Source organism: Hemiscyllium ocellatum, chromosome 1, assembly GCF_020745735.1.
Source record: "Hemiscyllium ocellatum isolate sHemOce1 chromosome 1, sHemOce1.pat.X.cur, whole genome shotgun sequence".
Classification (NCBI taxonomy): Eukaryota; Metazoa; Chordata; class Chondrichthyes; order Orectolobiformes; family Hemiscylliidae; genus Hemiscyllium; species Hemiscyllium ocellatum.
Window position 1 is genome coordinate 129,065,852 of NC_083401.1, and position 22,432 is coordinate 129,088,283.

The window sequence follows — 22,432 nt, forward strand, 5'->3', positions numbered from 1 at the left end:
AAAAATAAACTATCCATAAAAAACCGGAAAAATCTAGCACAATAAATTTACTTCCTTCCAAATGGCATGGTTAAGGAAAAGGCCATCAGAGAGAGAGAGAGAGACACAGACAGACAGACAGACAGACAGACACACACACACACACACAAATACTCTTTTTGAGTGTTACTATAACCACAGCTGCAGATCTCATTACAGAACATTTTCAGCCCTGGACACGAGGACTGTAGAGTGGGTGGAACAACTAGTTTCAATGTTTCAATATCAAAGTGGCTTTCCACTAGGACAACATCAATGCCAAGAAATGATCATTTCTTTGAGACTAACCCAAGACCACTGTCCTCTTGACCTTTAATGGTACTACCATTGCCAAGACCCTTGCCAACAACAGCCCATATAATTGATATTGACCTGAATGCATATATTTCCTTTACTTCACTTCCTGAAATTCACCTGTAGACATAGGTGTTGTCATTTAGTCTATCACAAGCAAAACACCTTTCTCTAGATGACTGTTGACCAACACTGTAATCATTTGTACTGAGGCATCAATGAAAAAAAACATGATCAGAGCTATGTGGACTCTGAAACAAACCCAGAGAATACTGGAGAAACTCAGTAGGTCTGGCAGCACGCGTGGAGACAGAAACAGAGTTAATGTTTCCGAATCCATAAGACACAGGAGCAGAAATTAGGCCATTCAGCTCATTGGAATCTGTTCCACCATTCAATCATGGCTGATAAATTTCTCAACCCCATTGTCCTGCTTTCTCCCTGTAACCCTTGATACTCAAGAATCTATTTACCTCAGTCTTAAGTATACTCAATGAACTGTCCCCCACAGCTTTCTGTGGCAATGAATTCCATAAATTCACCACTCTCTGGCTGAAGAAGATTTTCCTTCTCTCCATTCTAAAATATCTTCCCTTTACTCTAAGGCTATGCCCTCGGGTTCTGGTCTCCTACCAATGGAAACAACTTCCCAACATCTACTCGGTCCAGGCCTTTCAGTATTCTGGATGTTTCAATTAGATCCACCCTCAGCCTTCTAAACTCTATTGAGTATAAACCCAGAGGCCTCAAACATTGCTCATATGTTCAGCTTTTCATTCCTGGGACCATTCTTGTGAACTTCCTCTGAACACGCTCCAGGGCTAGTACATCCTTCCTGAGATATGGGGCCCAAAACCGCATACAATAATCCAAATGTGGTCTGACCCCAGAGCCTTACAAATACATCCCTGCTTTTATATTCCTCTCTAAATAAATGCCATCATTACATTTGCCTTCCTAACTACTGACTCAACCTGCAAATGTACCTTGACAGAATCCTGGACTAGAACTCCCAAGACTCTTTGCACTTCAGACTTATAAATTTACTCCCCATTTAGAAAATAGTCCATGCCTCTATTCTTCCTGCCAAGCTCACACTTTCCCATATTGTACTCCAAATGCCATTTCTTTGCCCAGTATGATTCTGCAGAATTTCAGTCAGGCTTGAAATATTAACTGTTTCATTGGGCAAAGATGCTGTCACACCTGCTGAGTTTCTCCAGCATTTTCTGTGCTTGTTTTAGATTTCCAGCACCAACCGTATTTCAGTGCACATAACCGATGTTATAATGAACTTGGGAGCGAACAAGGCACACAATGGCCATATAAACGAAGAACCACCTAAGAAAGAGAAAGAAATGCAAACTTGTGTGTCATTTTTTACAACCACGTACTTCACAGTTTATTCATTACTTCTGGAGTACAAGCACCATCACGTGGGCAAACACTATGCCAACATGCACATAACAAGTTTATTAAACTGAATTGCGATCCATGATCAAATAAATTATATGGTGATGGTATAGGTCGTCTGACTTTAGTACACCCTGCAAACTCTTATTATTCCACCCTTTCTTCACAGTCTCTTCCACATTACTGATGTCATGGTTACAACCTAGTTTGCATCACCATCTCATTATCATATCAGTTCTCATTACACTACATCATCCATTTTTGCAGCCAGATGGAAGGCCTCAATTTAAAAAGTGTCTCACCTAAATTCACCGTTTTCCACACGGGGGTATCAGCTCATATTTTATAATCAGGTCCTGAAATCCATGACCTTCTGTCTCAAAGGGGCAATCCCCATAGTGACAGGCTCTCATGGTAGAACTGGTCTCTTGGATGGTGATAATTAGATGCAGACAGGATTCCCATAATTGCCCACTACAGGGTTACAATTGGGGCAACGGGCAGGTGGATGGGCGAAGGACATTAGAATGAGAAGGGGATTGCAATTCAGCTCTTTAAGCCTACTCCGCCAATTGGGGTGGCATGGTGGCTCAGACGTTACTACTGCTGCCTCACAGCACCAGGGTTCCAGGTTCAATTCCAGCCTTGGGCCACTGACTGTGTGGAGTTTGCATGTTCTCCCCATATCTGCGTGGGTTTCCTCTGGGTGCTCGGGCTTCCTCCCACAGTCTAAAGATGTGCAGATTAGGTGAATTGGCCATGCTAAATTGCCCATAGTGCTGGATGCATTAGTCAGAGGGAAATGGGCGTGGGTGGGTTACTCTTTGGAGGGTTGGTGTGGAAGGGCCCGTTTCTGCACTGCAGGGAATCTAATCTAATCATAGCTGATTTAATCTCGGTCTCAACTCCACTCTCCCACCTGATCACCATAACTCTTTAATCCAATACTAATTAAAAATCTAACTTCTCCTTAAATTTAGAATAGAATAGAAACCCTACAGTGTGGAAACAGGCCCTTCGGCCCAACAAGTCTGCACTGAAGAAAAACCCACCCAGACTTATTCCCCTACCCTATTTACCCCTGATATGCCTACCTTAAATAGAACAGAACCACAACAACAAGCACCCGAGCTATAAATCTTCTCACAAACTTTGAACCCCTTAAATATCACTGAACACTTGGGGCAATATAGCATGGCCAATTCACCTATCCTGCACATCTTTGGATTGTGGGAGGAAACCGGAGCACCCAGAGGAAACCCAAGCAGACACAGGGAGAACGTGCAAACTCCACACAGACAGGCACCCGAGGCTGGAATTGAACCTGGGTCCCTGGCACCGCTAACCAATGAGCCACTATGCCACCCTGCCATCAAAATGTGTTCAGTGTCTGAAGGTCTACCACCTTTTGATAGAATTAATTATTTGTTTTTAATCTGTCACTCCTTAACCTAAATGTATCGTCTCTTTTTCTAGATTGTACCAAAAAGGGAAAGCTCCACTTTATTTCTATCCACTTTGTCAATGCCCATTAGCATCTTTTATACATGAATCAGATCTGCTGTCATCTTTCTAAAGTGTCAGAGTATAACCTAACCTGCCCAATCTCTCCTCATAAAAGAAGCTTTTCACATCTGGAACTAACCTGGTACATCTTCTCTGAACTGTCTCCAATACAATTACATCATTTCTCAAGTAAGCGGACTAACATTGTAGGCAGTTAAATTAGCCTTGTCCATTCCACCATCAAAAATTGTGGGCAGTTCAGGGCCAGGGACCATTAGTTCAAAGATTCCAATACAGTTGGATCACATGAAATCCAGGGACACCTAGCCAACTGGGTACCAAATTGGCTTGATGGTAGGAGAGAGAGGGTGGTGGCAGAGGGTTTTTGCTGGACTCGAAGCCTGTGACCAGTGGTGTTCTACAGGGTTTGATGCTGGGCCTTCTGTTGTTTGTCATTTATATGATTGATTTGGATGAGAATATAAGACACATGGTTAGTAACTTTACTGATGACACCAATATTGGTAGTATAGTGGACAGTGAAGAGGTTATCTAAGAGCTCAATGGATCTTGCTCAACTGGGCCAATGAGTCGAAGAGTGGCAGATGGAATTTAATTTAGACACATTTACAGAGACCAGGGCAAAACTTACACAGCTAATGGTAGGGTTCCAGGGAATTTTGAACAAAGAGACCTAGGAGTTCAGTAAATAGTTCCTTGAAAGTAAAGTCCAGGTAGCCAAGGTGGACAGTGCATTGAGTCCAGGAGTTGGGGCTGTACAGGACATTGGTGAGGGCTCTTCTGCTGCACTGTGCACAGTTCTGATTGCCCTGCTATATGAAGGGTATCATTAAATTGGAAACGGTACAGAAAAGATTGACAAGAATGCTGCTGGGACTGGACGGTTTGAATTACAATGAGAGGCTGGATAAGCTATGACTTATCACCTGGAGTTGAGGAGTGACCTTAAAGAGGACAGGCATAGATAAGGTTAATGGCAAGGGTCTTTTCCCGAGGGGAGGGGAGTCCAAAATTAGAGGACATAGGTTTAAGGTGAGATGGGTAAGAGTTAAAAGGGACCTGAGGGACAACTTTTTCCACACAGTGTGTGGTGCATTATATGCAATGAACTGCCAGAGGAAGTGGTAGATGCAGGTACAGTTACAACATTTAAAAGAGGTTTGAATAGGGATATGAGTAAGGAAAGGCTTAGTCTAATATAGGCCAAAAGGGAGGCAAATGGGACTAGGAGATAGTAAGAACTGCAGATGCTGGAAGCCAGAGTCAATAGATGTGAAGATGGAAAAGCACAGCAGATCAGACTGCATCCGAGGAACAGGAAAGTCAATATTTCAAGCTGAAACCCTTTGTCACTCTGACAGTGGAGAAAGCCAAGGATGGATATGCAGCCAGGGGAATGGAAGGGGTTCTTAAAATGGGTGGCAACTGGAAGGTCAAATTGGTTGATGAGTGCAGATGCTCTGCAAACTGGCTTCCGAGTCTGCGTTTGATCTCCCTGATATAGAGGAGACCACATTGGGAGCAATGAATACAATAGATCGGGTTGGATGATGTGCAGGTGAACCTCTGCTGGATATGGAAGGATTGTTTAGGATCTTGATGGAGGCGAGAGGGGAAGTGTTGGGGCAGGTGTTCCATGACCCACTTGTCAACTCTACACTCCCGACCACACCCGGTAACAACCACGAGGTGCAACACATGCCCCCACACCACCCCTCTCACTTCTATTCAAATAGAATCAAGGCTTCCATTCACCTTAAATGAACAAAAAAACCCTGAAGTGTAGCTACTCCATTATGCAATCTGAAAGCAACACAATGGCTGAGTTTTCAGGGTTATTATAATGGACGTCAACAAATGAGGACCTGCAACACACTGCATAAGCTATAATTAGTAACAGACTGAACACTTAAACAGCTGATCAAATTAGGTCACTGTAGATTTGTGAAGGGTGGATTTTGTCTAACTAATGTATACAAATCTTTTGAAAAGAAGGTCACTCCCATCCTGGATAGATGAACATCTATGAAAATTGTCGATCAAGATTTTTCGAAGGCTCATCAGAAACAGGAAGAGTCAGCAAGGTTTTGTAAAAGGGAAATCATCTGTGACAAAACTATGAGAACTATTTGAAGAACTAACATGAGCTCTGGATAAAGGGGAGCCTGTAGACAGACAATACTTGAGTTTGACAAAGTCACCTACTGCACAAAGGAGGATTGCATGGTGTACACTGCACCACATTACAAGATGGAAGATTGGACACCTGCTGGAGAAAAAGAAAGTATTTTTACAACAACTGATCTTTTTCTGATTGGCAGGATGTGACAAGTGGAGTTCTGCATATCCCCATGCTGGGGCTTCAATGTTTTACAATTCTATCAATGTCAGGCGAGGGGAGGGAAGGCAAAGTAGGAAAATTGCAGATGACACAAAAGAGAGAGGAAGATATGTTGCGAAGAGGGCAGATGGATAGATAGGTTGAGGAAATGGGAAAATATCTGGCAGGTAGAATATAATGCGTGAAAATATAAATTTTCATATTTTAGCAGTAAGAATAAAAAGGAGAGTATTACTTAAATGGAGAGCAAGAAAGAATTTGGAAGTGCAGAGGTATCTAAGCATGCTGGTGCATGAGACACAAAATGTTAAGGTACAAAAGGTACTAAGACTAATGGGATGTTATACATTTTATGAGAGGAATTGAACATAAAAATAAGGATCTCAAATGCAGTGTGCAGCTTTGGTCCCTTATCAGAGGACAGAAACACCTTGGAGGCAAGCCAGAGGATGTTTACTAGATCAATGCCAAAAATGAGTTTCCATACCTGAGAAATATCTTTTGAGAGAAAAGTTAGACAGACTGGATGTGTTTTCACTGGGGTTTAGAGGAGTGAAGGGTGACTTGATTGAAGTGTATCAGATCCTGAATGGTCTTGACAATGTGTGTGCATTGCAGCTGAGCCAAGAGTTAGAGATTATGGTTTTAACATTAAGAGTCATCTTTTTAGGACAGTCATAAGGAGAATTTCTTTCTCTCTCAGTGTTGTATGACTTTGGATGCTCTGCCTTAGAGGATGGTGGATTGGGGTAAACTGAATGTTTGTGAGGGTAAATGGGAATTTGGAATTCTAAATATAAACAGATGAAGGCGAATTTATTGAATGGCAGAGCAGGCTTGAGGGGCTGAATGGCAAAAAAGTTGTTCCTAATTCATAAGCTCATGCAAGAGACATTTTTGAGCAAATCTTCAAAAATACAAATGCAAGAAGCTGAAGCTAAAAAATAGTATGACATGGGTTGATGATTGATTGCAAGGTTGGAGGGAGTGCAGGAGTTAGTTCTCTGAATGCCAGGATGTAATAAGGAGAACTTGCAAAGGGATCTGCACTGGGGCCTCAGCTTTTTAGTGTACATATTAATGAATTGAACTTAAAACAATATATCTTTGGAACAGTGAGCAACTAGGAGCTGTGGAGAAGCAAAGCCATTTGTAGGTCCAGGTAAACAAATTATTGAACATAAAAGTGTAACTATACCCAAAGTAATGAAAAAGGCTAATGGCATCACCTTTATTTCAAAGGGGTGAAAATATAAAATGAGCAAAGTATGCTTTTTTTTGCACAGTTAGGATACTGCATGCACTTTGGGTAGAAGCTTCAGGAAGAGGTAAGGCCCTGGGGTGTGTTGCTGAACAAACAGACCTTGGAGGGAGGTTCATTGTTCCTTGAAAGTGGAGTCTCAGGTATACTTGCCTTTGTTCATCAGGACATGGAGTACAGGAGTTGGGAGGTTATACTGTGGCTGTACAGGACATTGGTTAGGCCACTTTTAGAATACTGCGTGCAATTCTGGCCTCCCTGCTATAGGAAGGATGTTGTGAAACTTGACAGGGGTCAGAAAAGATTGACGAGGATGTTGCCAGGGTTGGAGGATTTGAACTATAGTGAGAGGTTGAACAGGCTGGAGCTGTTTTGCCTGGAGCATTGGTGCCTGAGGGGTGCCCTGATAGAGGTTTATAAAATCATGAGAAGCATGGACAGGGTAAAAAGACAAGGTCTTTTCCCAGGGTGAGTGTCCCCAAAACTAAAGGGCATTGGTTTAGGGGGAGAGAGGAAAGATTTAAAAGGAACCTAAGGGGTGACTTTTTCATGGAGGGAGGTAAGTGTATGGAATGAGCTGCCAGTGGAAATGGTGGAGGCTGGTACAATTGCAACATTTAAAACACGTCTGGATGGGTATATGAATAGGAAGGGTTTAGAGAGATATGGGCCAAAAGCTGGCAAATGGGATTAGATTCATTTCGGATACCTGATTAGCATGGAGGCATTGGACTGAAGGGTCTGTTTCCATGCTGTATGTCTCTATGACTCTAAGGTATATTGACCGTGAAGACAGTACTTCACAGAATTACTTGGATCGGTCTTGGGTTTGAAGGGTTAAATTATGAAGATAAATGACATACACTTTGTGTCCTTTTTTAAAAAAATAACTGAACAGGCTAGACACAGAGAAACTATTCCTTTTAGTGAGAGAACCCAGAACAAGGAAGCATTAAAACTGAGCTCAACTAGTTTTCTCAGCAAGGCTTAGGGAAATCTACGTTGAGTCAATTGAAAGGTTAAAGAATTAAATGTTAGGATGCAATATGAAGTGATTACGACAAAAGGGCAAGTAACAAGGATTCAGATTAGTCATGGTCTAATTGGACAGCAGAATGGGCTAAACGGCCTACTCCCATTCCCATGTTCCAACAAGTGGAATTCTTAAAAACTGCCTGCTGGAATATCTTTAACGCTACAGTGAGGTGACTACATCACTTTTGATTTAGTAATGTTCAACCTGACAAGTGTAAAATAATATGCACCAACTACATCTCTAAGAACACGTTAAACTTAAAATGGATCACAATCTTACACAAACTGCATATTACACTGTAACAGACTGCTAAGGGCTTACATATATTGGAAGGCACATCTGTTTATACAGGTACAGTAGAGATAAGACTGCCAAACACTAATAAATACCCTTCAGATTTTGCCAAAACAAAGGACTATTAAGGACTTTTATCAATAAATGTGGATTGATGGTTTGATAATGGATTCATGAAGCTAGGCAGGTTTGTGGCATAGCTTTCATAGTTCACATGCCTCGACCTCCCGCCTGGTAATAAAATGCACTTTGAATCTTAGCTAAAGGGCTAAAGTGACAAAACTAAAGATACTGGTTAGTGTGGAATTGAAATGGAATGCAGCAATGAAAAGGTTGTGTGAAATCAATGCTTGTACTTCTTAACCATTTAATAGTTCAATTGCATCTGTTTCAATAGTCTCATTTGGCATCAAGCCCTTGCCCCAACAGATTTACTTTTATTTTAAACTTGCCTTTATTTATTACAGTAATTATTTATTACTTTTTTAATGCTAAGAAGAACTGTGTAAAACTGAACCCACTGCCTTTGAGATCTGCTCATATATCATCCTATGGAGCAGAATTAGCTGTGAGAAAAAAGCACATCAGTGTTGGCCAAACAGTGGCTTTACTTTGTCTTGGAAACATGTTCAAATCAACACATTCATTCTATAAATAGCAGCTAGTCCTTCCAGGAGAAAACAAAGGAAGAACTTTGTTTTTCTCAGATTTGAGGCCAGGTTTAGAGATTTCAGCTCTAAAATCTGCAGAGAGAGAATTTTTCAGCATAAATACTGCAAAGTGACTGCCACTGTCTGATCTAATTCATGTTACTTGGCACAGAGTGGTGCCAGTGAATGAAGCCACATCCTCTGGACAAATTCGCCAGCTGAAGTGGTCAGCTGGTGTGATAGATTACGCCACCAACCACCAGCACCATCCCCTGCATTCCGAACACAACAGGACTGATACCAAACAAGCTGAGCTTTGGCCTCTGCATCACAGTGGACAGGAAGTCCTAATGGGACTACAATGTTACAGCCTGTCTAATAGACACCTTACCCAACTTCCCCCCAATATTAGAGAACAGGATAGTGATAGGCAGGAAGGAGGTGGCCCGTGCCCCCCACTTTCAAAAAACACCTAGTAGTGAAGCTGTAAAATCTAGTCCCTGGAATTAACAGTGCCAATCTAACCCAGTTACAAACAGTTCTTTATACACAGATGATCTTGGAAGGTTAAGTGCGGGTTCTATGTCTACTAGGCTAATGCAGAATCCTCAGATCAAAGTTGGAACTCTGCCAAATTTGTAGTTATTCAGATGCACTCCTGACAGACTAAAAGCTGAAGTCCACCACAGATTTCCAGAAACTTCTATGTTTTGAAGGACCAAAATGGCACGTGCTTATTATGCTCCAAAATCCACCCCACTCCTTGGCAACAGTCTGGGATTATGTCAAGATGTTTGTAACCTTGGAGTCACATTTTGCCTAGGGTGGAGCTTCTGACCTCAATTTCATTCCATCTCGAACACCGTCCATCTCCTGTCAGTATATTATCACCCAACTCTGTTCTTGCCTCAGCTGGTAACTGTTGCTATAACCCTCATTCATGCCTACTCCATTTAGACTTTACAATCTAACCATTTATGACTGGTGTCCCACATACTATCCCCTGTAAAACAGAGTTCACCCACTGTCCAAGTATTAACTTACACCAAGTCATATTCCCCCAACATCCCCATCCTCTCAGACTTGTATAGTGGTCTGGTCAAATACTGTTTGGATTTTAAAATCCTCACACTTCTTTTCAAATCTCTCCATGACTAGAACCCTCTACGTTTCTATCTTCTTCTCCAGTCCCACAACTCAGATACCTGCAGAGCTTTTGTTTTGGTCTTGAGAATTCCTGATTTGAATTATTTCACGATTCAAGGTTGCACCTTCTGTTGCTCTACAATACCCTCCCTTCATGCCTCTGCCTCTTGAACCCCTTTCCTTCCTTTAAGAGGCTTCTTAAAATCGAGTTCTTTGACCAACAATTTAGTCACCTGATTGCATATTTTCTTATGTAGCTTGGCTATGTACTTTGTTTTATAAATGTTCCAGGTGAGGTGCCTTGGGCATTTAATACGTCAAATGCACTGCATAAATAGAAGTTGTTGTTGACTTAGATACAGCGAATTGTGGTTGAATGTAAAAGAGCTATTTCTGTAAATTTCTGCTTAATTACGGTGGTCATATTTTTATGAGAAAGAACTTTTTTTTATAATTCCCCTTCAAGAGCAATGAATTCCAGGATATCCCTGCTTAAAGCGAAACGAAGGAAGAATATATCCCACCAGTGAAGGTGATTAAATTAGTTTATGTCACAACCTTGCATGCATTTATTTTTGTTCATTCATGTTTCCACAATAGTATGCTTCCCATGCTGTACAGAACTCCAGAAATGGGGTCAGGGTGAGGAACACTGATAGAAATAAGGCTAATCAGAACCATTACTATTATTACCCCAAATCAATCTTTTGGAGGCTCTTGTTGGAATAGCACTAGAAAACACATTCACTAATGTTCTATTTCATTCAGCAGAAGCTGACTCTCCTCTGCCCAGTTACATCAAATGAGGAACTCATTTCAAAGCAAGAGGCAAGAAATCCAAACCTGACTCAAGTTAACTCACTCAGGCACACAAGACTCTTACAACAAGAATGCAAGAGTATATAACAGCAATTTAACAAACTATACAAAGTATATCACAATAAGTAATCTCCTACCTAAAAACTGGCTTCAGAGTGAGGAAAAACACAAACTACAAAATTAATTTTAAAAATTAAACTTGAACACATTACTTGCAATTGAAGAAAAGCTTGTTATATTTTTTAGATTGTCATTGAACATCCTTGCATATAGAAAAATGTGACTATTTCCCACACACTTCACTCAGATGCGGGCTGGAATACAATAAAAATTTGAATTAGATTCTGCACTGACGTTTTTTAAAACCTTTTATGTAAAGGTCAACAGGACATTAAGTTTCTTTTCAACCCACATTATCTCTTAGGATGCTGCATTTTCAATCAAGTAAAACAGCTTTCTGGTCTTCCCTGCACCTTTCCATGTTTCTAAGAATTTTGTGTCTTAAGAGAGTCGACGTGGCTGATAAACAAAACATATACATCAAAACAATTACAGCCTGCTGCCTTTCAGCTGAAGCTGAACTTACTTATTTGTGTGAACCAACCCACAAGCTTCTCCTTCACCTCTTTTTCTTTCAGTCACAGTCTAACTCTTCCTTGCCATGCTGTTTTCCTCCAACATAGATCAGAGGCACTGAACACTGGACCGAGAGAGAGAGAAACTATGAGCTCAGCCTTGCCCTTGTCTGGGCATGCGTCCCTGTCAAAACAAATAGGATGCAAAGATTTGCAGAGAAGCAGCATTCCACAGCATTGTTAAGGCTGAATATATTAGAAACAGAAAATTGCAAGAGAAAAAGATTCAAGTTCAAAGGTCAAGTATCGAAGTGCATTGTTGAACTGCCATTGTTTGATGAGCAGCAACTAGTCAAACAGGAGGCTGTGATCATGCTTTCAATGAGTGAAGAAATTAAGCAAAATCATTACACAACAGAAAATAGAGCCAGCAGCTAGGATACTCACTCAATAAGTGAAGTGAGAGGCATTTTCAGCACAGTCAGCAATAAATCGAGCAATCCGATGGAAACGATCTGGTGCAGAACGTTAGGAGCATCAACGAATAGTATTGTACAATACAGACATGCACATTTCCCTCCAAAAACCCCTCCCCCACCCACTTCACAGAGTTCCCTTCTCCTACAGGTCACTAGAAAGGCAATGGTGGCCTCTGCTCAGTGGTGGTGGGGAGAAAGATCACGAAGACTATTCTGCTGGCTACTTTCACACAGATCAGAATGGACAACTAGAAACTGACCTTGCTTTCAAATCCACAGTTCTGATTTGCTCCTTTTGCAGAATCTTCTCCAGCCAGATGTCCCTGTCTGCATCTCTCGACAGTCCTTTATTCTAGATTTTTGCTAGTTCTCTGTTCTTTGATCTTGCAATCAATCTACATCCTCTGGCATTTTCTTATTTAAAAAAATCTTGCTTTATACTTGTTTTTCCTTCAAATATCACCTGGAACATAACCCTAGCTAAAATACTTCATTCCTTTCTTGGCATCCATCTCTCACAAAGACAATACTCTATGTGAAAATACAAGCTGATACTGCTGTTGGATCCACCTGAAGTTTAATAACAGGAGCAAAAAGGGAAAATAGGGAACAATTTCCAAACAATCTGTTCTGAAGTTAGTGACAAACATTCTGTAACGCTTGGCTTATTTTGTTGAATTATTCATTGCCTTTTTAATTCTTGTTACATTGGTCTAAGTGCCTAAAAACATTGTTTCAACCTTCAAACTATTTTAAAATGACAGGACTTCACAGTAACATGAATTATAAAAATTATACCTTAGTAAAGCTTCAAAAGCTCATTTGGAGTAGGTCATGCATTTAGTGAGACTTCAAAGAGTGTTCAGATATTGCAGGTTAGATTTTCACTGACTAAGTTCTTTCAAGGTTGATTTGAGTTTTAAAGAATCTTTTTTACCACATCATTCAAAAGGTTGAATCATTTGTTACAAAATACTACAGTCACCAATGATTAACAACCTTAAACACTTCACAGTGCACCTATTTTTAGTGTTTTATTTATTGTTTTAACAAACCCTCAAGAAAGCAATGAGTGAAGGCAGTGATTGCAAATAACTGAGATTCCATCAATGGTGAAGAATGTATGTGAGGATTAATCACCTAAATGCCAGCTGGTGAACTTGATCTAAAATCTATTGTGACCAGTCAATCACATTACTTATGTTTGTGGGGAGGTGAATATTTATACTATTCTCAGAATGAAGCACACTCAAAAACCTGAGAGACGTGTCACCTATGGAATTGCAGTCAGAAAAAGATAGCTAAGCCAGTGAACAAACACGCACAAAATGTGCAGCTCCTGATCCCATAACAGTAACAGCAGCAATTTGCACTTAATCCATGAACATTGCAGAAAAATGTCAGGAGGCACTTGACAGGGGTGTAGGAAATACAAATGCCCAAACTTTAACTTAAAAGGTAGGGCTGAAAGAATGACAGTGAGGAGGTGAGATAGAGGGTTTTCAAGAGACAGTTCCAATCAGTAGGATTTATCTTTGGTCTATAAATTATTTTGCACCAAGATTATGTTTGGGCTTGTTTCAAGAATGTGGTAATATAGGAGGCTAAATGGTAACACCAGAATCTGTGAACATTGTGACAATTTTCACTATATCCACAAATACAATCAAAAATGCAAATTTAACAAGCGGGATGCGATGAAGCCCTATTTTAGAGAGATGCCGTGAATTGTTTCAAAGTGATACACTGCAACCTCATTATAAAACATATACATATGACTGCACAATTAATATTTGGAAAAGGTGTGCATTGAAGTTAACAGCTGTCTTGATATGGTTTTAATCATTCTATTTGCTCAGTGACAAGAAAGTCCTTCAGTACCATAAGATTTCTGCATGAGATTCTGCTTCAAGATGACAGCTGTTTAAATTTGGATCGATTGAGATGAGAATAGCTCCATTAATATGCATAATTACTTAATCTTTCCTCTTTGACATCCAATCTTGTCTCGTTATGACGAAATTCCCCGCTGATGAAATTTGCAACGTATCTGAATCAAGCTATAAATGTTTCTTTGACTTTTTAAGCAGCATTTATTCAGCTATAAACAATTATCAGGTCCAAGTGGAACGAATGTTTACAGGAACAAATTACTGCCGATATTGGAATCTGTACTGAAAACAAAAACAAATGTTGGAAATCACAGTGGGTCAGGCAGTATCCATGGAGAGAGAGCAAACTAATGTTTCGAGTTAAGATTTTTCTTCATTAGAGTTGAATGATTATCAGAGAAAGCATTGAGCAGGGCAAACATTTAAATGTAATAGTGTAGCAGTTTATAGCCAGATTTGAGCACATTGATAATGAGATTGGGAAACGTAACCTCGTGTAAAGATACTGTGCAGTGCAAGAGAGGTGGTGTGTGTCACAGAGAACAGAAATAGAGATTTTTATTCACATTGGAAACTTTATATTCACCTTGCACAGAAAAACTGACAGACAAGTCTGAAAGATTATCAGAAGATGTTATTTTGGAGCAGATTTTGCTAAACCAATTATGGGCAGAATATGCTTAATCGGCATGTTTTCTGATTTCCTTAAATGTGCCATGTTCAGGTGCTTCAAGGTAGTATCAGTCTCAAAAGAACTTGTTTCCATATTCCATGCAACTGTGAATAAACAGTATAGTAATATCAAAATTCAGTATTATGGCTTCCACTCAGCAACATTCCAAACTGGTCAGTTAATTTAGTGGCCTGAACTTTGCAAAGGTAATAATGGTAAAAATATCAACATTAGCCATCTTTATTTTACCAAAACTGACAGGAACTCTGGAGTCTATACTGTATAGATGCTGAATAACGCTGAAGTTCAATGTTGCTGATGAACAGTATTTCTATAGTACTGAGTCATTACTAAATAATGAAAAACTGATCAGATGAGAACTTGCACTGTTACACCATTGGTCCTGCAGCAGAATGCCTCGGCAAATCTGCACCTTGTTGAATGAGGTACAACTAGAATTTTAACAAACACCACAGTGGTCACTAGACTGTACAGACACCAGCATACACTACTTACTTACTTAGTGACTTCAAAATCCAAACCCATAGTAAAACCATGGTTAGGAAATTATTATGGTGCTAAGTGGTTATCCCCTCAAGGCAAAACAAAGCGACGTATGAAAGATTAAGATAAATTCTTAATTCTCATAATACTCTTCATTTTACATGGTGGGGAAGTGGGCTTACTCAGTTTAAGGAATTCAGAAAGAGGTTTCAAACTCCTATTTCTACCTTTCCGTAAGTTTCTGGCTATTTCTGTCAGGAAAGAAGCTACAAGCTCCATCGCTCCCTTTGAGTATTTATTCTGCATCATAATGGAAAACATTGGTGCAAGTCGTTCACACAGAAACAGCTTAACAAATGAGCTCATACAAGTCACAAACTTGGCAGCAATCAGTTGTCTGGTGCTTCAAAATCCACCCTTCAATCTGTTTATTTTATTTGTATTTAAAGTAGGGCTTTGAAGTTTTTTCTTATTAAATTAAATTAATTTTGTTTGAAGTAATTAGTTGCACTGGATCAAACAAAGGTACTTTACAGAAGTAAACATGGATCCCATATAGGGTTAAGTGCTTGTAAAACAGTGTTTGTTAGATTAGATCTCAAATGGTTGGTAAGTTTGAACTCCATCCGGAGTGCACAATTCTGTGGAACACTGAAACAGTGCTACATTGCAGCAGTTGCTATTATGGAGTCATACAGCATGTAAACAGGCCCTTTGGCCCAACTCGTCCAGGCTGACCAGGTTTCCTAATCTGAACGAATCACATTTGCCTACGCTCAGCCCATATCCCTCTAAATCTTTCTCAACTGCGTACTTGTTCAAATATCTTTTGAAACTCAGATCCCACTGCTGGTTCCTGTTCAGTGTTTATTGTTATGGAGTACAGAAACAAACGGCCTTTGGTCCAACCGGTGCACATCAACGACAATCCCAAACTCAACTAGTCCCACGGCCTGCATTTGGCCCATATCCCTCCGAACCTTTCTTATTCATGTACTTGTCTAATGTTTTTTAAGCACTGTAACTGTATCTGCATCCACCACTTTCTCTGGACATTCATTCTATACAAGAACCACTGTGGGAAAAGGTTGCCCCTCACGTCCTTTTTGAATTATGGGACAGCAGCCGGTTTTCCTGACTCTGGTCAGCATCACTGTCTTAGCCAATAGTACCAAAAGAACACTCCAATTACCTGCTTCTCCATCTTGTGATTTGTTTGGTGCTGTTGATACAGAATGGCTGCCATTTTTCCAACAAGTTACTTTGTATGAGAAAAAATTTACTGTTGAAATGCTTTGAACTATTGACATGTTAAACTGCTGTTTAAACATTTTCAGTATTCTCTCATATTAGGAGGCGACTAGATTGGGACAAAAGGACAGGGTTAAAAACTCAACAGTGAATGGCAATATGAAGATCAGTCAAACATGCTGGGAAAATGAAGGAGCAGGATTCAGGAAGACATTAGAGAAATTTACAGAGAAGCTGATAGCAAAGTAGCACGAGAAAAAGGAATGCTATAGCACTCAGGTCAGCACGGGATGTCAAGTTGGAAAATGTCAAGATGCTGAGAAAGGAAGCAGGGGCTGCTGGATACACATATCTGGGATACAAGTAGGGAGGTTGCTGTTCTAGATAAACATTGACTGAACTAAAAATAACCAACTCCTACATCAGAAATGCAGAAGAATTTGACTGTGTAGACAATCTCAGGAATATATCTTAAACATGGCTAAAAAAGAGGCATCAAGTCAAAGTTTTTTGTCTTATGTTCATCAGGATTGAAATGCAAGAAAACATTGTTAAAAAGGAAGCAATAATATGTACACTAAGACAACAAGGTTCTGATTGGTTAGCCTGTACCTGGTTGGAGTTGCAGCATGAACTATGAACTGCCACAGTTAAGTGACTGTACTTAGTCAACTATGATTGGTCAGAACATTACCATTGGGATGCAGCAGCGAATGGCTGGATTCATATCTCTTTCTTTAATGAAGAAGGTGCACTATGGATATATTCTTTCTCAAGCATGGAAGAGGCCTTGTGTATGATAAATATAGTTTCAAGCACCCACAAATTAACGCAGTCAGGATTTTTAAACTGTTCAATGGATATGGACTTTGTTGGCTGGGCTAGCATTTATTGTTAATCTGTAAGGCAGTGATTAGGAGGTGAATGAGTTTCTTGAATCATTGCAGTCTATTTATTAGAGATAACCGCTTTGCTATGACAGATGCCACGCTAACTGGGCCCATAGTTTGCTATCTTTGTCTCCTTCCCTTTTTGAATAAATGAGTTACACTCAACTTTTCAATCTCGTGAAACCTTCCATAAATCTAAGGTATTTTTAGTAAATTAATGTCAATTCATCAATTATTTGACCAACCATTTCTTCAATGACCTGAGGATGAAGTCCATCAGGATCCAGGAAATTGGCAGCTCACAGCTCCAACAAATTGCTCAGCTCCTCCCTCTAGCTCAACACTTGTGGGTTTCACTTTCAAACTGTACCATTAATTGCGGGGGGCACTCATGACGGACAATTAATGCCTGCACAAAAGCTTTTATACAACCTTTATATTGTCTGCATTTTTATTATGTGACATTCAATAAAGGTAATCGGTTTTCAATCATGTATTCATCCAGTATGTTCAACCTTTTCTAATAAATAAAGATCTAAGTTCCAGCATTGTCCTCATGATTCTATGTTGCACCTTTTCTGGTATTTAGCAAACTGGCACTGGAATTGCTGCTTCTGGGCAAGAAGGTGCATTCTTGTTTTAAAACGTGGGATGACAAACAATCCTTTAAGTCCAGTCTAACAGCAACTCCATTTTAACACTATCACAACAGCACCCAAATAACCTGATTTCAAGTTAAAATAATAGAAAGCCCAATCAACTTCATTGAACAAAAACTGCAGACAGTATAAAGGTTGCACAAAAGCTTTTGTGCTGCAGTAAACAGTGCAGCTTTACAACCCTTGTTGTGTATACACCGCAATCCTGTGGAGGTCACATACCACGCAGTGAGTTCCTACTCCCCACAGGAAAGCAACAGCAGGTTCAAATCAGGTGTTTACACATGACCCTCCTGTTTTACAGGTCAGTGCGTACATAATCACAGTACCTAACTGCCAATAGTTTACATGCAAATATTTGCTTGGTGTCACTTGTCAACATAAAACAAATGTAAATTGGTAGCCACTGTGTAAATTGGCTTCTACGATCACCATGTTCGCGCACCCCCTTCACCTCTGGCACCTGTTTTGAATTCAGCGCCGAAGTCTGGGCGAGTCTATAAGGGCTAGCTGAAAGGTAAGCCAGGAAACTTATTCAAAGATTGTTAAATTTGGCCGCTGTGGGTTAAAAGCTCACAAAGCTGAGTTGATCCCAGTGTTGCACTGCTTGCAACAAGTTTGGGAGAAGTATTACCCCTTTTGGAAGCCAGTGGGATGGTTTGGAAAAGACAAAAAAAAACTGGTCAATACAGGATACTGTGCATCAGCAGTATTTATTGGGATAGATTACTCAGCAGCAGTATGCTCTAACTGCTCTGAGAGTGCTCATACTGAGAGAAATGTTCCACTCCTCAGCCAAATGAAGAAGGGGAAATTCTCCTAGAAAAAAAATCCAAAAAGCCATGGAATACATGTGAAAATGTGTCTTTCATTCAATAACACCTTGTATATACAGCATTCGATATAAGACCACGCTGAAGGGTTTCCCATTGAGCACATTGGGAGAAGTGTTTTGACTAGAAGCTGAAGTGACATTATGATTACATTGTTCAAAAAAAAATGCCAATTGTGATCAAAGCAGTGACAATTAGCCTGTGCTGGGCAATGATGCCCACATATTTATTCACTTGCCAGAAGCACTTAGTTATCTCATACAGGAGTAAACAGTGAACTCAGCAGCTCATCAATGTCTGTGCAATTGCCAGGAGAGTGTTTACCATGTGGAAGGCCATGCAAATGCATGGTTCTCATGGTGGAACAAGTGCCTTCAACAAAGGGGATGAGAAAACTAAAATGGGGAAAAAAAAAGAAATGCAATAATTTTAAAAAGTTAAAACCAAACTGGCTGTGCTTCATCTGAATTGTTTCTGTAATGTCTGAAGCTGATGTACAGAACAACCTTGGTTATTTGAACATCGATTATCCGAATTTCAGATTATCCAAACAAAGATCTTAAGGTCCCGATGCTTGGGTAAAGTGTTTTATCCGAACATTTGATTATCCAAACAAAATACTCCTTGCCCATGTTGATCAGGTAACCAAGGTTGCACTGTAATATTGCTTGTTGCCACAGGAAGATACCTTGCGATCACCCACGAAGATCACCCACATACCCTACTTAACCTGAGTGGCTCAATTTCCTTTACAAATGACTTTTACCAAATCTCCACATCCAACACTGCCAATATGCTGGGATTTTCCAATTTTTAGTTCAAGTTTTAGGTATTAATCATCTCTCAGGTAACTCCACTAAAAAGGATGATTTGGTTATTTTATCTCAATGCTGGTTTCTGGGACTAGTCTCACCAGAGCTGGTAATTCTTTCAAAATCAAAAACTATGGTGCTGGAAAAGCACAGCCAGTCAGGCAGCAGCCTCAGATGCTGCACTTTCCCAGCACCACATTGTTCGACTCTGATCTCCAGCATCTGCAGTCCTCACTTTCTCCTCATTCTTTTAAAAGCCAAGAGAGGCTTGCAGGTATCCTGAGGTTGTGAAAGGCACTGTGTGAATAATTCCACTTCATCTTATGGCGCCTGGCCGTAGGAGGGGAATGCAGGGAGTGAAAGTGAAAGAAAACAGGGGAGGAAAGGGAGCCATTGGCAATTATCAGGAACAGATGCTTTGTAATAGTGCAGCTATAAAGGCCAAGGAAAAATAAATTTAAATCAATCTGCTGAAATGAAGAACAACATTGACAAACAATGTTACACTACACTCTCTTCCTGTCCTCTCCAACCTGCATCATATTGTGACTGCTTCAAGAAAGAAACAAACCAAGCTAGATATATTACAGAAGGTATGAAAAAAATTGCAAGCACAGACAAAATGCTGCCCTTCTCCAAGAACCAAATCCTATTAGGCCAGTCTTCAACATCCAGATCAACTCCTAACAAATCAGTCACAAGTGCTTCAATAAAGCCTGTCAGGCAAAACAGGAACATGGTGTGCTCTGGGCAAGCTGATCTGGAAAAGATCTCAACACATTAATCATTGCTCTGCTCAGCAAATGCTGAGAGAGAATCCAAACTATTCACCTTAACTCTTAAGTTGCAGAATAAGTTAACAGTCTGTATCAGTGCAAACTGAACATTCCTAGCAAAGCATTAATGGTTAATACAGCACCTCACAGCATTCATTTTAGCTCATGTCTCAATGCGCATTCCAAACTACTTTAAGTACATCACGGAAACAACAAGCTGGGAAGAAGCACATTTTCAGACAACATGATTTGTTTTCTGTGAAACAGCACAAGGAATTTTGGATAAGGAATACAAAATTACACAATGAATAATCTTAGACAAATTTTCTCTCAATCCCACAGTGCCTTCTTGTAGATCAAACATAAACCATCCATTTCACACTGGTCAACAACAAACACATGTAACCAACAAAATCATTGTTTCTGCTGTAATATCAATATAAAACAGTGCATAATAATATGAAGTATCGCTGATGTTTCCATCTTGACTGTGGTTTTAATTCTTCAGTTTTGAATAGAATGGAATCTACAAGCTTATTTGTCTTGACTGAATTCTGATTGCATGTACACATTTTCAAACACTGCTGATGTTCTTGCAACATGAATGACACGCTAATGGTCGGTGTTACATTTCAGGGAAAAGTGTTGCGCCTCCAAATCAGAGTGAAAACACCCTCTTTCCTCAAATTTCTACCATGTGACACATCATGATAGCTCCAAAATGTGTCTTCAACGCTTTAATTCTGATAAGAACTGAAAATAAAATTTTTATTTTATTTAGACAGTTTTAGACGGTGCTACAACAAAAGTTTTGAAACAAAGTTTTAACAATTAAATTGATAGTATTAGTGGCATATGAAAGGATTGGTAAAGATGGAAGCATCTTCCCAGTCATTTTGAACATGAAAGTAAGGTACTCAAAAAAATTTCCATCACACATCTGCCAACTGCATTGTACTTAATTTAATGAAACACCAGAGGAGCTGGCAACTTGTGGCTGTACTGTGCTGTAACTTGATCCTATTATTCAGATGACATCATGGACGTCTAGAACCAAGTATGTCATTTATCGTAACAAATGAAAACTGAAGCAACAAATGATTGTTTACACCAGAAATCAGACTGTAATGTGTTTCCAAAACAATTCCTTTTAAAAGCGCCTGCTTTATGTTCACCCCATACAATATTGAATTGTACAAGGTTCCAGGTTCAATTTCTGGGCTGTGATCAATTAACTAATCTCAGCAAAGTAGCCAAGCAACATCTCCACTCCGAGAGGGCATAGGTTTAGGGTGAGAGGGGAAAGATATAAAAGAGACTTAAGGGATAACTTTTTCATGCAGAGGGTGGTACGTGTATGGAATGAGCTGCCAGAGGAAGTGGTGGAGGCTAGTACAATTACAACATTTAAAAGGCACCAAGATGGGTATATGAATAGGAAAGGTTTGGAGGGATATGGGCTGGGTGCTGGCAGGTGGTCTAGATTGGGTTGGGATATCTGATCGGCATGAATGGGTCGGACCAAAGGGTCTGTTTCCGTGCTGTACATCTCTATGACTCTATATCCCTGCGCTTGAGAAAGACAAATCATCCAAGATTCGTGAACTCTAGCCAGAGACCAAGATCACAAAGTGTTTGTGCACAGACATTTCAGTAATGACATGATTGAGCTGGTCCATGGTGCTGAGACAGGTCAAATAAAGATCTGGCCCTAGGTTAGGTAGAAGAGAACAAGTGGTGCCCAGCATCAAGAGGAGAGACTGGGGAATGATCAGCATCTCTTTTTACATGACTTTGTGTACCTTACTTTAATGTTCAAAATGACTTTGCAGTGGTTGATGAATGGAGAAGTCCATTTGACTACTCTTCTTCACCACTGCAATCTAAATGGAAACAAGGGCAAAGGAGATGGGCCCTGACATTTAAATGAGAGCGGGGTGGGGAAGGGCAATGGGACCTGACAAGGCTGGGCGTGCATTGTCAAATATAACGCCATGACTTGATCACTTCTTTTTCGGGTTGACTTCCTGTTTGGACTGCTGACCAAATTGATAGGAACATGAACAAAAGTAGTGTGGAAAAACCTCATCAGTACAGGTAGCATATGTAGAGGGAAAGACTTATTATTTCAGATTGCCAGCATCCATTGTATTTTGCTTCTGACCAAATTGACAGACCTACAAGGTTAGGGGAGGGTTAAACACTGACGTTCAAAATTACAACCAATACTGCCACAGCTTGCCTATTTCAGGTCCTCAGTATGCTTTC

The 22,432-nt window shown here is 40.1% G+C and overlaps 1 protein-coding gene across 5 annotated transcripts in view; it reads right to left on the reverse strand.

Annotated features, from left to right (window-relative positions):
• Positions 1–22,432, reverse strand: part of shroom3 (shroom family member 3) — a 410,779-nt gene that overhangs the window by 57,183 nt on the left and 331,164 nt on the right. The window contains exon 1 of one of the 5 annotated variants that reach the window (XM_060825814.1): positions 11,407–11,494. The exons of the other annotated variants lie outside the window; for them this stretch is intronic. The gene's annotated coding sequence lies outside the window, so the exon portion shown is untranslated. Of the gene's footprint in view, positions 1–11,406; positions 11,495–22,432 lie in introns of those variants that run through there. 5 annotated transcript variants of the gene reach the window in all.